We start from the raw sequence: 17,363 nt of genomic DNA, 5'->3' as shown, positions 1-17,363 counted from the left end.
GAATAAACTATACATGGCAGATGTTCAGATGTTAGTGCTTTTGTTTTATGCCTCACCAGAAGATGCTGGGATAACAAGGTGATAAAGACAGAATGAGAACCTGTGTAAACCTGAACAGAACTAAAGTTAAAGGAAAAAAAAAAAAGTAAACATATTATTGCTATTTTAGTGGTACAAGGACTAAAACTAATTAGGTGAAAACACGTTATTAATAGCACTTTTAGACCCTGAAAAAGTGTCACATGAGCAAGAAGTCTGCCTTTAAATGTCTCCTCTTAGAGCGCATTCAGCAAGCCAGGTAAGAAGCACTCACGGTTACCCAAGGTTAGTGGTTCACTCACCTGGAGCTCCCCCACTTCTGTGAAAAGCTGCTGACTATTGGCTTCAAGATCTGAGAAAACTTACTAAGGATCCAGAAGGACATGAACAAGAGTGCTTCAAAGTATCACATTCAGTAATCAAAACATTGATTTCAACAACGGCCTTATCAAAACAGTTAGATTGTAAGTTAAAATTAGACTATTGTTGTCTTCCAAAGCCCCTGCTCCCATCACACCTAATGTGGCATACATGCAGATTCCCACTTAAAGGATGTAAGAAAAAGCTTCAGCGTTCTGCATTAAACAGCTTTCTGGAGACAAGTCATAGCCTTGTACACAAGGTAACTCACTCCGGGTTGTAGAGGTGGAGAGGTTCTCTGGAAAGCACAGGTTTCAAGGGAAATCAAAGCAGGAGCTCCTGCCTGGGCAGCAGCACTAGAATCATGATCAAGGAAATAAAAGAAGCTTGATGGAATCCTAACAAGCATGAGTCAATGTATTTCAGGCTTGTCTGCCATCAGGAACAGCAGAGATGCTTTACTAGTGCCCAATAAAAAGAGCAGTTTAATTTCCAAGGTCTAGCAAGCAGCTTGTTCCAAATCTGTTGTTTGCTTCACTGGAGTATAAAACAAAATCAAAATTAAATCATTTGTCTGTTTCTCTAAATCACTTAGGATGTCTAAAGGCAATTGAAGCTTTTTAATAGTAAACAAAGAACATTTGTATTGCAAAACAATCTTTACCAATTAATATTATGGCTATTAAAGAAAGTCTTTCTGAAATCTTTTCTTGTTCACTCTCTTTCTGCACTAAGTACAAGTTACAGTATCTACACTCTAAAAAAATAAGATGGGAAGCTTCCTAATGCAACGATGATTAGAACGCCCTACCATAAGCATGTGAAAACAAGAGAGCCACTGATCTAGCAACGGCCAAAAAGCAACAAAGATTAGCTATATTTACACTACACCCATTACAAAGCTATTTTTTTTAGCTTATTACTATTGTATTAAAACACTTCTTCCCACCCTACTACCCTACTATCTGCTCACTCTTGCCTTACTGGCCATGCAAGGAGTTGAATCAGCATGTACAAAAGTAATGGGACTAGAAACCTCTGATTAAAGAAGGATCAGGAAGTTCTTCAACAGAAGTGTTCTCCACTGATGTCCGATCCATTTTAGGAGGCTCCCAGCCATGAGAACTATTCCTATTAGTTTGTTGTACAGCTCCATGAACGACAAAACACCCTGCACTGAATTGTGCTGGATTTCAAAGCAATAGTTTATGCTTCAGAACAGTTTGCGCTAGAGACCTCTGAATAGCTCAGAAGAACAGTAATCCTTTTTAAAAAGCTTATTTTCTTCCAGATCCATTAACAGTGACACTTACAGTAAAATTAACAATATTCAGTGCCACACTGCCTTTTCAGAACATTCCTGAGTACTGCATATGCAAGATGGTATCAGGCTGTAGTATGAATGTTGTCATCTCTGCTGCTGCCCAGCCTGATGTCTCCAGCAGGCTCTAGCTGGTCCTCAGCGCATCCACGAGAAGGCGCCTACTGCCACTGATACTACCATCCCTTGCAGCTAAGCCAATTCAGTCTTTAATACAAACACTGCTTGTCCACACCATGCAAACTCTTGTAACACAAGGCAGTCCTACAAAAGGGGTCTTGCCTAGCTCTGACGTATTAGAACTGTGGCAACATCTCTTCAGGCAAGATGAGGGAACTGGAGAAAGAAACTGTAATGGGGAGAGATCCAGATCTCTGAGAAGTCAGCCCGCCTCAAGTGCCTCCCTACGCTCATCAGGGTCAGTATCTGAAAAGCCAGCCACCACTGACCTCTAAGTGCTCTAAGACTGGCTCAGCACACCCCAGGCACACGCACCGTTGCTAAGCGAGTCTGGGTAGTCTGACAAACCCACATTCGGCACTTATTCAGCAACTCTGGAGCAGCAGCCTCCAGCTTGATCACATGTTGTTTCTGTAAGGTGGGAGGGCTGCAGGACGCTAGTGTTGCATCTCTTCTGGTCCTTAAAACAGCTTTGTCACTCATGTTCACATGGGAGGAGCAGGAGCAGCAGGATCAATCATCCACCACCTGGGTTACCATGCAGAAATACCAATTAAGATTGCTTTTGATGATTACCATGGCACAGCCCAGTGGGAGAGGTGGGCTCCATATCCAAACCACAGAGTTTTTGAAGCAGCATGTTGGGTACCCCTTGTTCTAGGATGCTTTGTGGTAGTATTAAGACATGATGCAGCCTGCATCACCATGGTATTACGTGAGACTTTCTAGAAGGCACTGCGTCAGCAGTGTTAGACTCGGGTACTAGAGCAACCTCAGATACTAGGTCATCCAGATAGCTGAGAAAGGACCTTAACTGCAGTAATACCACTAGAATGTGCTTCCTGACTTCTTCATCTCCTTCTCTTGGCTGCTTTAATAATATTCCTTAGGGATCATGAAAGTGTAGATGTTGCTGTACTGCAACTTCTGTTTGCAGGAAAGGGTGGCAAACAGGCTGTCAAATGGTGTAATCAGAAGGGTTTTCTTGGTGGGCAGCTAGGGGAAAAGTTGGTGAATAAGACAATTTGAGGCTGCCCTTTATTGCTTTTATTAAGTCCACCTGGCTTAGGAAAACATTGAAAGAGAATGAGCTGCCTCTGTCCCCCACCACCTGCTGCTGTCCTATAGCCTTGTGGATCACACACCACCAGCTGCTCCATTCACCCAGTTTTTTCCACTCATCTCCATGGAGAGATACCAGATGCTCCACTCCTTTTCTCTCCTGCCTCTTTCTCTGTTTAACTTGCTTATCTACTGAGAGGCTCTCTTTGTACATGCAGTATTCACCAGGAGAAGAGGGACAAGCTTGTGTTCCAAGTACCATTTTTCTAGTCTCTCTTAGCAACCTTGTCCTTATTTTTCTTTAGTATGTTTCGTATGTACTATTAAATACTTATTACTCATAGGGTAGCTTGTCCTTCAGAGAGCAGACAAAGGACCTTTACAAGACTGCACCACAAAATCAGTCTGCTCTTCCACTACACACGGCATAATTTAACGTGCTATGCTACATGCTGCAGATCTTCAAAGCTCTCCTACACTGTGTAGAGCACATGGCTAGAAAATCCTGGTTCTGTTCCTCATCATCACTGAGAGATACTTTACAATCCAGCAAGTCACTTAATCCTCTAGATGTGAGCTTCCCTTCATAGGAGGACAAATTATTTAATATCTTATAAAGAAATAAAACTCCATATGAGATCTTTGGATTAAGTACTCCACTTGTATACTTTAAAATGTTCAGTAAGGAAACCCCAACATGTAAGAAAATGACAATATTATTAAAAGTAATCTAGTAGGGGCCTTACAATTCTACAAAGTATGCCTTTTCTGAACAGCCCTGTGGTGACAATGATGGAGTTTGGAAAATCTTACTGATTGGAAAGTGTGGTGAACCAAGCAACATGCAATATTTAATGACAGATTTTTCAAAGAGCACAATAAGAAACACCCCCTCAGTATTTTTTAAGTTATGCCTTCATATCACTAACAAATATGCTAGATATCATAGAAATAACAAAGTAATAACAAATTTAGACAAACTGTCATAAATTTCTGAAATACATTACAAACCAGAAGCTACAAGTTCTTCAAATTCCCTTCATGGCTGCACCTGTGTCACACGATGGGTTGGGTATGAATGATGAAGGTCATTTATGAACTGTCTTGATTGTCAAAAGCAAATTACAGTTCTGAATGTTACTGACAAAGACTATCATAATGCTTTTATATTGAAAGATAGAACTGTTCCCAAATGACATCCCAAATAAAAGCTTATTATTACTTCTTCCACTTACTCCAATGAATTTGTCATTGGACTAAATGCAAATCTCCTGTTTCGGAAACGATACAGAAAAATCACTGAAAGCATGTAAGCCATTGAACTACCCGATACAACTTTTACTCCTACAAGACTTGTCGCTCAAGCAATTTGAAAAATGCAGGCAAGGGAAATTAAAGGCTAATAAATACGTTTCTAGGCTACACCACAGTTCTAATAGCAAAGCCAATATCCATTTATTAGAGATAACACTATATTCATCCTCTTGCTATTACTTTGTATCTTAACGTGAGCAAAGGTTACAGCATCCTCGTGTTTTATCTCTAGCCTAAACTATCTATCGAGTATGTAATGGAAGTCAACAGCAATTTTGTTTTCATTAATCAAGATAATAAGTGGCCATAAACAACATATTTCTGTTACTTGGAAAACAATTAACCAGTTGTCCATCCCCTTACTTCGAGAAAGACTGCAACGTGCTTCACTTCTGCAACAGTGCAAAAGAACTACGGAATTTACATGAATTATTAAACTTCAGTATAAAAGCAGACATCAACCTTTGTCATAGTTTAGCCCCACTTGGGACCAAGCTAGACAGTCTCTCACTCACTCCCCTCACCCACGCGCAGTGGGATGAGGAGGAGAATTGGTAAAGAAAAGAAGGCTAAACTCATAGGCTAAGTTAAAAAAAAAAAGTTTAAGAGAACAATAGAAGAAAAGAAAACAGAGATGGAAAACAAACAAAAAAAACAGTAACAGAAAAAGCTTAAGCCGGTAACTTACAGTACAACAGCTCATGGTGGATCCTGATGCCCAGCTCCCTCCCAAGTAGCAGGAGCCTCTCCTCAGCACCATCCTCACTTCACAGCCTGAGCACCATGACCCATGGGGTGGAACGGCCCTTTGGCCAATTTGGGAAAATGATCCCAGCTGTTGGCTAATGAGTAACCTGTCCCAGCCACAGGTGCCACCAGCTCCAGCTCCTGTTCCAGCTCAGGTGAAAATTAACTCCATCCTAGCCAGAACCAGGACAAACCTTGAAGACTAGAGACACAGATTTATCTATTCTGGTCAACCTGGGTACACTATTAGCTGTTTTTAAAGGGCATTGTCCCCAGGTTTTTGTGTGAGTTTTGGCAATTTGGTTTTTGTTTTGTTTTGTTTTTTTTTAATAAAGGAAAAAAAACATTTCCAAAAGGGAAACATAATTCAGCATTTTCACACAAAGACAATGCTTGTGGCAATTTACAAAGTAAATAATCCAATGTGTTACAAAATTATTTTGGCAGAAATTTTCTTGGATCCTCTGATGTCAGCTGTGTAAATGAATGACAAAGTAATTTTGTTGTGTGGTATATTAAGTACGGGGCATATGGGAGAAATGACCAAGCGTGAAGTTTGTCAGGATGGTGGAAGTACATACTCTGAAATTTTAAGATGAAAGCATAATACCTACAGCTGAATGGCAAGAAAAGGCCACATTGGCTGGCTGCGTGGTTCCTGGGGACACATCCTGGGGATCTGGTGGAGACTGAGTTTGCCAAAGTCACAAGGACTTGGAACAAGGCACATGTTGACCATTTTCCTTTCTGTATTTGGAAAAGACCCCAGAGGCTGGTGACAAAAAAAAAGAATACAGGAACAAAAGCACATAGTATTCAAGACTCAAATATTACTTTAATTGGATGTCAGGTCTTCACATTCATAATGCTGTACTAATTAAAAATTGATTTAACAGACTTAGCCTCTGATAAAAATCTGGTGAAAGCATTACAGTGTCTCACAGCCGCATAGAGAGACAATAGATTTGGACCTGTGGTTAATTAAGACCCCTTCAGTCCAGCTGCAGAGTTGTTTGTGAAGAGCGCTATTCCCACTCCAAATCCTGTATGGACAGCGTTTTGGGACACTGGGTATACTCAGAGTAGCCTACCACTGTGTGCTCCCGCTTCAGTTGAGGGAGACATCACTGAACTCTGAGTGTGTGTGTGTGTGTATATATATATATATATATATATACACACACAAAGTGCCCTGACACAAGACACTGAAGTTCACACCCCATTTTGGAATGTGGTAGGTAGAAAGAGAAAATGGATGGGAACCAAAAAAAGAGCGATAGCAAGAGGGAGAATACTAATAGTGTTTTCAAGTGGAGCTGAGTGTGAGTCTCTGCTGGAGTCTGCCAATTTAGAAAAAGTAACCTAAAAACATCTAGTACCTTCATTTGCATGGGGCTTTAATATTCTACATCAGGGTCAGGTATCATATGTCTGTCTGAAAATCTGAATCGAAGTAGGTATTTGATGTGATAATGTACTTCCTTCTGAAGAAGAAAACATACACAGTTTTGAGGAAAACCCCACTTGCCTGCTACAAAAATAACACCAGAGGGCTGATTAATGATCCTACTCTTAAAGTATTTCAGTAAGTTCTTAGGCCGAGCCAGAGCACAACACAAGGCCCTCCTTACCACTTGACTTTAGCTGTGGCAGTAGTCAGTAGCTACGGTCATCACAGGTGACTGGCAAGGTGCCCTATCAAGTTTTGTTTGCAATTGGTTCATTCCCATGAGGCAAAGCTTGCTGGATTTCAAATTCAAAAACTTTCACCAGGCCACACCTAGTAGTTACTCCACTTCACGTTCGGCAGTCAAACACTTCAGCGTCATACTGGAATGGGCAGCAGCCTGTAAAGCAGGTTGACATCAGACACCGCATTACCTGTGTAACTCTTTTTGCAGCAGGCTTGTGACTAAGGAATGTGGCTCGCTCCTGGCTGCATCCCCCCAGCAAGATACTTGTCCAAAGGCAACTAAAAGGCTGATTCTCAAGGACGCATACAGGAAAAACATCAGTTGTCTAAACACGTAGGACACAGGTACTATGGGCACCTCCTAGTGTTCATAAATTAAGCTGAGAAACTGCTTTGTTTCACACAAAATCTCAACAGCATTTGTCACATTTAAGGTGAGCTGCTTGTTTTATGCCCATCATGGTGCATATCAAATAGAGTCCTTGGAGGAGCTGTGGAGACCTGGCACAGGTAGGCAAAGAGGAAAAGGCCCTCCTTTGTCCAAGAGCTCATAGTTACAATAAAAGTCTCAACATTTAAGTAAGAAAACAGAGGGCCTCTAGGTAGGGTTTGATCTGGAGCAGGGATCACAGCCTCTACACAACATCAGCAGTAACCTCCAGAATTTTATTCCGTTTTTAATAGGGGGCAGTTATTTCAGCTTTCATTGGAGAGCTGAAGAAAGGACCAATCTGATCACTTAGATTACAAAGTCTGATTGCTCAAGGATGTAGGTTTGCCATTGTAACTCAGTTTTCATACTGCACAGCTATCTACATTCTCTCTCCTTCATGGAGTGCCTTGAACAGGTTAAGTGTTTGGATTTGCAGTCCTACAAGTCCGCTTTTAGCGACTTCAGCAAAGACCAGAAGATGAAAGCTGTAATGCCAGGAAATCACACCCTTTTAGTAAGAGTTTGTCCTAGCTGCTTCTCAGACCAGACACCAGAGATCATTTTTAGCATTGAAAACGAAAAAAATACAGGAGGGTATTAGGTCACTGTTCTGTCTTTTGCTTGGTCAGTAATGCTCCACAGTGTATGAAGCAACAGGGTATATCAGAAAACACAAATCACCAGGGCAGAGGTTACCGAGGCATTGAGGTAATTAGTGCAGTTATAATACGTCATAGAACATGGCACATACAGGCAAAAAAAATGCATAATATTTGAATTGCTTGAGAGATTCAGCAATAGGCCAGTGATTATACATGTACACACACAGGGCTGATAAGCACCAATTAAAAATACATTTTATTTTTCAAATTACAGAGAGATTTTGAAACTCTAGCCACTCAGTCGTGGTAAGCAGTAGAAGACAGACTTCAGGCTTTGGAGAAAGAGTAGGAAACTCTTTGAATTCCCATGGAACATCCCCTTCCTCTTTGCCAGCATGGTCCAAAAGCAGACTCAGGCACCTCAGTCCGCTTAACTGTGAGCAGGTGGTAGCGCACCACGCACATACTGAAAGCAAGAATAATGCACTACACAGACAGGCTGCTGTTCAGCCTCCCTTGTGTATCCAAATTACACATCTATTTATCTAAGTGTGATGGTTTAGCCCAAATTACCACACAGTTTCTCGCTCGCCCTCCCCCTCCCCAGTGGGATGGGAGAGAGAATTGGGAAGAAAGGAAAACTTGTGGGTTGAGATGACAATTTACTAAAATAACAAGGGCAGACTACAATAACAACAATATAAGGATATTAAAATATACAAAGTGAAATATATATGTTTTCTCACCACCCGACATCCCAATGACTGATACAGCCCATCCCAAGCAGCGATCACGGAAACAAAACCAAGCGGCAAGCAAAGGAGCAAAAGGGAGCCAGCAAGGTAGGGGGAACGATGCCAGCAAAATGAGGAGCAAAGATGGATGCCAGGAAGGCAGATACTCACCCTGGCCTGCCCCCACTTATATACTGAGCATGACGTTTATGGCATGGAATACTCTCTTTGGCCAGTTTGGGTCAATTATTCTGTCTGTCTTTCTCCCAGTTTCCTGCGTCTGCATATTAGCAAGACTTGGAAAGCAGGACAGTGTCCTTGGTCTCATTCACAACAACTCATATAATCAGGGTGTTTATCAACATTCTTCACACACAAAATCCAAAACATACCAGCTACTGAGAGGAAAAATTAACTCCATCCCTGACAAAACCAGGACACTAAGTCAACACAACAGTAAGAAAAATATTAGTTTAAACTAAGGACTGATCCTTCCTACTGTAAAAATACTAGTGAGCACTTCACTGTTTTCACAATGAAGACCAGGTTCCCAGACTGCATAAGAGCAGTTGCACTGTCTTTTGGATTACCATCTTCTGTCCCTGGTGGTGGGCCAACACTTAGAATCTCCCCAGTTCCTAGGAAAATAATTTTCTATTTTAAAAAGGCTTAGGGGACCTATTCTGGGGAATTCTCATTCACATTAAGTAACCTTTATCCATATGAAAATTATTTCTACACTTTACTCTACGTGGGTGGAGGAGGGTAAAAATCAAAGTAATGCTTTTTCTTCTGTTGGGATAAACAAGCTGGTGTGGGTGGTTGTGCATGTTAAAAAATGAGAGAAAACCCTTTTCTAATGTTAACTTTCTATTACTCATCTGCAAATAGCTTTGCAAAAGCCAAATGTGCCTCGGTTAGGTTTTTTTTTTAAGGATTAAAATAGTCTGAAAACAAATTTTATTTTAATTCACCATGAACTTTCTTAACTGTAATTTTCATCTAATTGGAATAGCTTTGCCATATATGGAAAAACCTTATGAACACTCTACAGATTTCGAAAATGTCAAAATTTTCTTCTTTTATGCTTAAGGCTGAGTATTTTATGGGTCATTGAAAAAAAAAAAAAAAAACAAAACAAACCTTTCAAGAACAATTCAAGCAGGTGTACTCAAGTGTGATAAAACAAACAAAATATTGATCCTGTTTCTGTATAAAGGAATGAACCTCAATTTCAGGATGACCAGAACTCGTTCTATTTACCACACCTTTTTTTCCAAGTAGTGACATACAACTGGAATGTCTTTCATGAACATAACATTGACATAGTTTTCCATACTTAGAAAACACACTGGGAAATAGCTGAAATTCTTATTTTATTAATTTAGTCCATACAAATTTGATTTCTAATTCAGTGGTCAGAATGCAAATGATCATTAAGTATTCAGCAACCAATGTGGGAAAACCTATAAATCTACAATAATACAGAACAGAAGATATTATCTTACTGAAGTTACTTCAAGGCAGTTATGGTTTTAGTATCAGCTTCATAAAAGAATCATAGTGTTCCATTTTAAGATGAACTGTAATTCAAAATTCACCCTTACCAGCTCTTCCACCAATTTATTTTATTGACGGTTATTAATACCTATTGATCACTAGATTACTTTTAATGGCATTTAGTAGTGAATGACCTATCAGAATTTCAATAACTTAATATTCCTTTGGGGAAATACACATTTTGTTTTGTATGGTATACCAAGTTATTTCTTTATAACCATTGTACAGACTTGATAGTACAGCATCTAATGTATGAAAAATTCCTCATTATTCATAGTAGGAGAAGGCATCTCAAACAAGTGATGAATTCATCACATTAGTTTAGAAGGGATTAGTCATTTAAGAGCATTTTAAAGAAGCATTTTGCTACTTACCCACATAGATTAATCTAAGTTACAGCTAAAACTTACAAGAAAATGTATCATGTACTGAATACAAGCAACAGAACAGTTTTGTTGTCTGCATTGGGTTTACGTGGCAACAATTTGGTAGCAAGGGGGTTGCAGGGATGGCTTCTGTAAGAGGCACCACAAGCTGCCCCCATGTTGGACAGAGATAGTTTTAGTCAGCTCCAAGAAGAACTCACCCACCCCACTGGCCAAAGCTGAGGCCATCACCAATGTTAGTAGCACCTCTGTGACAATGTATTTAAGAAAGGCTAAAAAACACTGCAGAACAGCAGCTGAGAGAGAGAAGTGAGAATATGTGAGAGAAACAACTCTGCAGATACCAAGGTCAGTGAAGAAGGAGGGGGAGGAGGTGCTCCAAGTACTGGAGCAGAGATGCCCCTGCAGCCCATGGTGATGACCATGGTGATGCAGGTTGTCCTCCTATAGCTCATGGAGGCCCATGGTGTAGCAGATACCCACCTGCAGCCCATGCAGGGGAGCCCATGCAGGTGTAGGTCTTCTGGCAGAACCTATGGCCCTGCAGGAGACCCATGCTGGAGCAGTCCGTTCCTGAAGGACTGCACCTTGTGGAAGGGACCCACACCAGAGCAGTTCTTGAAGAACTGCTGCCTGTGGGAAGGACCCACATTGGAGAAGTTTGTGAAGGACCATCTCCCGTGAGATGGACTCCACGCTGGAGCATGGGAAAAGTCTGAGGAGGAAGGAGTGACAGAGAGCAAGCATTATTAACTGATCACAACTCCCACTCCCCGACTCCCTGCACTGCTCAGAGGGAGGAGGGAGAAGAATTGGGAGTGAATTTGAGCCTGGGAAGAAGGGAGGGGTGGGGGGAAGGTGTTTTTTAGTTTTTTTTTTTTTTTTCTTATTTGTGCTTATCCTACTCTGATGAATTGGAAATAAATTAATTTCCCTAAATCATGTTTGTTTTGCCCATGACAGTAACTGGCAAGTGATCTTATTGTCCTTATCTCAACCCACAAGCATTTCATCTTTTCTCCCCCTATCCTGCTGAGAAACAGGAGCAATAAAGCACCTTGGTGGGCACCTGGCAATCAGCCAAGGTAAACCCATCACATTGTCTTTAGAACTTCTTAGTTAACTATGTCTTCTATTCTACATATAAGTCCTCAGTTTGAAAAATATTTGTAGCCAGATCTTCCTCTGTATAAGCACAGGACCTTAAGGGTCAAGGTCATATAGATTTAAACAGAACAGAAATAACTTTAGAGTTTCAAAGTTTTGGAAACTAAACATTAAAATGATTCCTCTGAAAGGTAATGGCGTTGACTCTGGGCTGAAGGCTTGCAATCACTAAAGAAATATGAATGTTAAATGCTTGCAGTTGGTCAAATCCTCTCCAAGTCTGGGTATTAAAGCTTTACCTGAATGGGTCCAACAAGCTGCAGGAGAGTAGAAGGGAGAAATCCAAGGGCAAATCCTCCTCAGAGCATAGCATTTCAACTCATTGACAGTGACATCACTTAAATTATTCATAGCAGATGTGCAAACCTAACAACACACACAACACACCTCAGAGCACTTTCAGTCCAGGGTGTAAAGAGGATTTGCACAAAAATCTGTGAGCTAGATGAACAGTTAACTTTTATCTGTCTCTAACAGATAAGTAAGTTGCCCAAGGCCAGAGAGAAGATGTAAAAACACAATATGGAATCTTCCAATGAGGAAACAGAATAAAATACATTTTGCTTAGATTGGCATGGAGAAACAGGGAATATACCCTTCTTTGGATAAAGAATTGGCTAGGGGGCTGTGCCCAGCGGGTGGTGGTTAATGGTGTCAAGTCCAGCTGGCAGCCTGTTACAAGTGGTGTCCCCCAGGGGTCGGTACTTGGGCCCATCTTGTTCAATATCTTTATTGATGACCTAGACGAGGGGATTGAGTGTACCCTCAGTAAGTTTGCAGATGACACCAAGTTGGGTGGCGGTGTTGATCTGCCTGAGGGTAGGGAGGCCCTTCAGAGGGATCTGGATAGGCTGGATCGCTGGGCTGAGCTGAATGGCATGAGGTTCAACAAGGCCAAGTGTCGGGTCCTGCACTTTGGCCACAATAACCCCATGCAGCGCTATAGGCTCGGAGCTGAGTGGCTGGAGGACTGTGAAGAGGAAAGGGACCTGGGGGTGTTGGTTGATGCTCAGCTGAACATGAGCCGACAGTGTGCCCAGGTGGCCAAGAGGGCCAACGGCATCCTGGCCTGCATTAGAAATAGTGTGGCCAGCAGGAGCAGGGAGGTAATCATCCCCCTGTATTCGGCACTGGTGAGGCCGCACCTTGAGTATTGTGTTCAGTTTTGGGCCCCTCACTACAAGAAAGACATTGAAGCCCTGGAACGTGTCCAGAGAAGGGCAACAAAGCTGGTGAGGGGTCTGGAGCACAAGTCTTATGAGGAGCGGCTGAGAGAGTTGGGATTGTTTAGTCTGGAGAAGAGGAGGCTCAGGGGAGATCTCATTGCACTCTATAGCTTCCTGAAGGCAGGTTGTGATGAGCAGGGGTTTGGCCTCTTCTCCCAGGCAACAAGCAGGACCCGAGGAAATGGCCCCAAGTTGTACCAGAGGAGGTTTAGATTGGACTTGAGGAAAAACTTTTTCTCTCAAAGAGTGGTAAGGCACTGGAACGGCCTGCCCAGGGAGGTGGTGGAGTCTCCGTCCCTGGCAGTGTTCAAGAGGCGGCTTGATGAGAAGCTACAGGATATGGTTTAGTAGCTGTGGCAGCAATGGTAGTGGGAAGATGGTTGGACTAGATGATCTTATAGGTCCCATCCAACCATGTGATTCTATGATTCTATGATTCAACTACCTGAATAGCTTTTAAAAGGCAGTGCAGGAGACAACAGAGTTAAGTACTTAAGTTATTTACATTTGGAAGGTTTTTTTTTTTTAAATTACAAGTTTTCCTCCTGGCCAGCTAATACAACATAATTCCCAAGTCACAGACCCATCCAGATGTCTCATGTCCACTGTCCTGGGTTTTCAGTGCTGTAAGATGCACCAAACCCCTCTTCCCACAGGACACATGGGATTGTTTTGGTGAGTACAAATGCAGAAGCAGCAGGCTGTCAGTTTGACCATTCTGAAATCCATCACCAAATGGGCTAATATTCTAATATTAAAACCTTTCACTCTTCCCACTTATTTTAAGAAAGCTTTGTTCCAGCAATTCAGCCTTCCATGTCAGAAAGAATTCTGGGATACCATTTTGATCCTGTATCATGAAAAAGAATTGGAAAACTTGTCATGTGGAAAGGCAGAATACAAGGCCATGGATTGCCTCTCTGAAAATAGCCTGCTACCAAGCCCTCCGAGATATAAAATCAAGGCTTGAAGCACTCCTAGCTGAAATGTTTGATCTGAGAGAGGTTCTCTCTCTAGTTAGAGCTTACAATATAAAAATAAGAAAGGTGAAGATAATGCTGAAAAGGAAAGCACAATTATATTTAAAAACTGCTTTTAGAAAGAGGTGGTGGAAGCCCTGTCTGCTGGCACAGTTGGAATGATTCAGAATAAGCACACCATTACATGTACAAAAGCAAGCAATCCTACACCCGCAGGGAGACAGATTACTCTGTTGCAATCACTGCTCTCTCAAGAAACATCTTCTGACTAGGAACTTTGGCTTTAAATCACTAAATCATGCTTGCTTTGTAAAAATGCAGAGTTGTCTTTGCCATTTCTTTCAGTCTTACAAAATCCCAAATAACATATCTACATTCTACTGCACTCCTTTTATTTCAGGACACAAATTTCAGCTTCTGGAAAAAAACTACTTGCAGTTTCTATCATGATACTCCAAAGCATTCAGAATTAGTCATTTAATCTCTATCCAGGCTAAAATGGCTTACTAGAGAAATCTCAGCTTAATAAATTATGTATAGGAATTCTCTCTTTTATGTAGCATGTGCGATTATTTGAGCTATAACATCATTTACGGCTGCAGCAGAATGAACTGAGCAAATACCCTCTGGTACAACCCACTGTAAGTTAATACTGGTCACAAGGCTCACACATATGGAAAGAAGCAACTGCCAAAACCAGTACGCTTGCTAGCGCTGCCAAAGGCCCTACACATTCCTAAAGAAGGTGCCAGTAAACTTGCACCTCATCGCAAGCAAAAGACAACGACAAGTAGCTATCATGCAAGCTTCTCTCTTTTTACGCTTCTACTATGCTATGAAGCCCAGGCTGGAAACCCAGAAGTGTTTAAATATTTGTTGTAGAAAAATAGACCTCCACGCAGCCTGTGAATCCTGCTGCCCCCTAAACCTGCAGTATTTCTCTTTCATCTAGCACACCCCCCCATAAGGGTGAGTTTGGCATTTGACCATCCCACACGCCCCAGCATCTACACCCTGGTTGCTCTCTGAGCTTGCAAAAAAAAAAAAAAAAAAAAAAAAAAACCAGATACAAACATCAAATAAACCTGCTTTAATTTCACAACATAGTTACAGCAGGAAGTGTGCTGAGAAATTGTCTGTCAGCTTTTTTTCAGCAGCAAAGCCCTTGAGTCTGACACACAGCCACCTGCCGCCACAGACTGCAGCTCCAGTTTCTTAAGATGCTGGAGAGACAGATGCAGCAGCTGATTCTCCCCCTGCTTCCAGTTACATGAAATTTCAATGACTGGCAGTAGAAAGAGTTAATTAAAGGTCTCCTTTCTCTTTCCCTTTAGGAAAAATAAAACGTTTTCCAAGTCTGAGCTCCTGCCAGAGGTAACTAGACAGCTAATAACTTCAGGAGAGATTTTAGTTGCTTGAGGAAACTGCTCGGGGAGTCACCTGACAGTGACCTGACAGTTTTAGAAAAGAAGATATTTCACCGGTGTTTGTTGAGAAAGCGAACGAAAGGAAACTATTTTCACAGCACAGAGAGCCATGGCATGCCAGGGACAGAGCACTGGAAGCATCTCCCTTGGCCATGAAGCCCTCAGATGTCACAGGCAGCAGCAGTTCACAATTGTTGCCCTGTTAAGGGAGGGCATAAAGGGGACACGCAGGCCGAAGCGTCCCGCCTTCCCAGCTCAGCTCAAAACACATTCAAGAGTGGCAGGAAGAGCAGCAAAAGGAATGGAGGGAGGATGCTTTTTCCTTTGCCTAAATCCAGCTCTAGAGTTAGCCAAGGTCAAGACCGACTGGTTTTGGTACCTTACGATGTGCCTGCATGTCTGCTTATTTCTGTCACAGTTGTTAGCAAGTGGATCCAGACCCCAGTAAGTGTGGGGGACACCTGTAAGGTCAGCACTGCTCACTGGCACCACAGGGTCTGGGGCAGGGAGCCCCATCTCTGTGACAGAAGGGGTCACAGGAGGAGACCCAGCAACCAAGGAATATGTGAACATGGTCAAAGAGCAGACCAACGCTAAAGCTCACTTAAGCTGAGCGAAACTTGGCTAGAAAGCACCTAAGCCTCAGCACCAGGGCCAAGTGAAGGCATATGCACCCTGGAGATGGGGACACCTGAGAGGAATAACCAAGTCTAAAAATACATCTATGAAATCCTTCAGGCGAAAAAATCCCCAAAGCTGCTTTTTCATGTATTTGGAATCTGTATGAATACATTTGGGATGAATATGCAGTATCTACACTTCAACAAGTTGAACCCTTTAGAGCCAGAGATGAAACTGTTTATTGAGATGAAAAGTGTAATTCTGATAGTTATATTCCAAAGGATATGCAATACATCACAAACGTAACTCACAGAAGGTATCAGTTCATCTGAATTCGACAAAATTCCATTTGCAGAAATAGACTAGGAGAAGTGTTAGAAGTGACAGGCTGGGGAGCTATTTCTAGAAAAGATTCACAGATATTTAAACCAGATTAAATTCCAAACTCTAAAAAGTTGCCTTTTTAATATGCATTATCTCCAATCTCTAAAGTATTGTACCTTCTATGCATTTCCAAAAGCATGTATTATTTACATTATTTAACATTTGGATTCTGATTGCAATCAGCCTTCTTTCACTAAAACAAATAAAATTACAGCCTGTTAACCTAGAACTATCAAACACTCACTTCCATTATCAATCAATGCTACTTTTCTGCTGACTGCAACTTAATTAAAATCCAATTACTTGAATAACTGGATGGAAATTGCTATCATAAAATGTACCTTTTTATTAGGAATGTTTTGTGTAAAAAATTGACAGCACAGGAATTATGATTCTGTGGTTAAAAAGTGTTTTGTAACCTGGGCTGGGAAAAGCTATGCTGATGAATGTGGAGAGAAAGACTGTCACTTATGGAGTAGGCATTTGATTCTATAATTGGAACTTTTGGCTCAGAACAGATCCAAAATGATGTGACTCCACTAGCGTTACTGTGAGCTTTAAGAGAGTTGGTTCTTCTATGCCTCAAAGTTTGTTATTTCTACTGAAGTTAAAAAAAGTAATTATATGTTCTTAGGCCATCTTAAAACATTACCCATAGTTATTTCAAAAGATGCCAGTCAGTGATATCAATGCTTTAGGGGATGTCAATAATAAATTCTTTCATTTCTTTTATTTCTTACATTAATTAGCACCAGGTAAGTAGCTGGTTCTCAGACTTAACTTTTAACAGGACATCTTTCAGTCTTCTTGCAGCTGTATGAATTCTCCATGTCCTGCAGGAACTCAATGTCATTTGAAAAAAAAAGTTCTATGAGAAAATCTTCAAGTATAAATTTGCTTGTTTTTTATTACATCAATTTTCTACCAGAGCTTTGACTTTTTTGGACAGCACATTCTTCTTTGCCCAGTACCAAAAAGCTGAATTCTTTAATATTGATAGCATATGCAGATAGAAATAATCAGATTATTTTAATTTCAGTATGTTAACACTAGGTACAAAAAAAAAAAAAAAAAAAAAAAAAAAAAAAAAAAGAATTTTTTAAAAGCCTTAAAGTCTAATTTTACAA

The 17,363-nt window shown here is 41.2% G+C and overlaps 1 protein-coding gene across 1 annotated transcript in view; it reads right to left on the bottom strand.

The window, feature by feature from the left end:
* The window catches only part of KCNH1 (potassium voltage-gated channel subfamily H member 1), a 189,468-nt gene that overhangs the window by 55,537 nt on the left and 116,568 nt on the right, over positions 1-17,363 (bottom strand). The gene's annotated exons all lie outside the window — the stretch shown is intronic.

This window comes from Chlamydotis macqueenii, chromosome 3 (genome assembly GCF_036417535.1).
Source record: "Chlamydotis macqueenii isolate bChlMac1 chromosome 3, bChlMac1.mat, whole genome shotgun sequence".
Lineage (NCBI taxonomy): Eukaryota > Metazoa > Chordata > Aves > Otidiformes > Otididae > Chlamydotis > Chlamydotis macqueenii.
The sequence above is the reverse complement of the archived record's forward strand: the minus strand, read 5'-3'. Positions and strand labels throughout refer to the sequence as shown.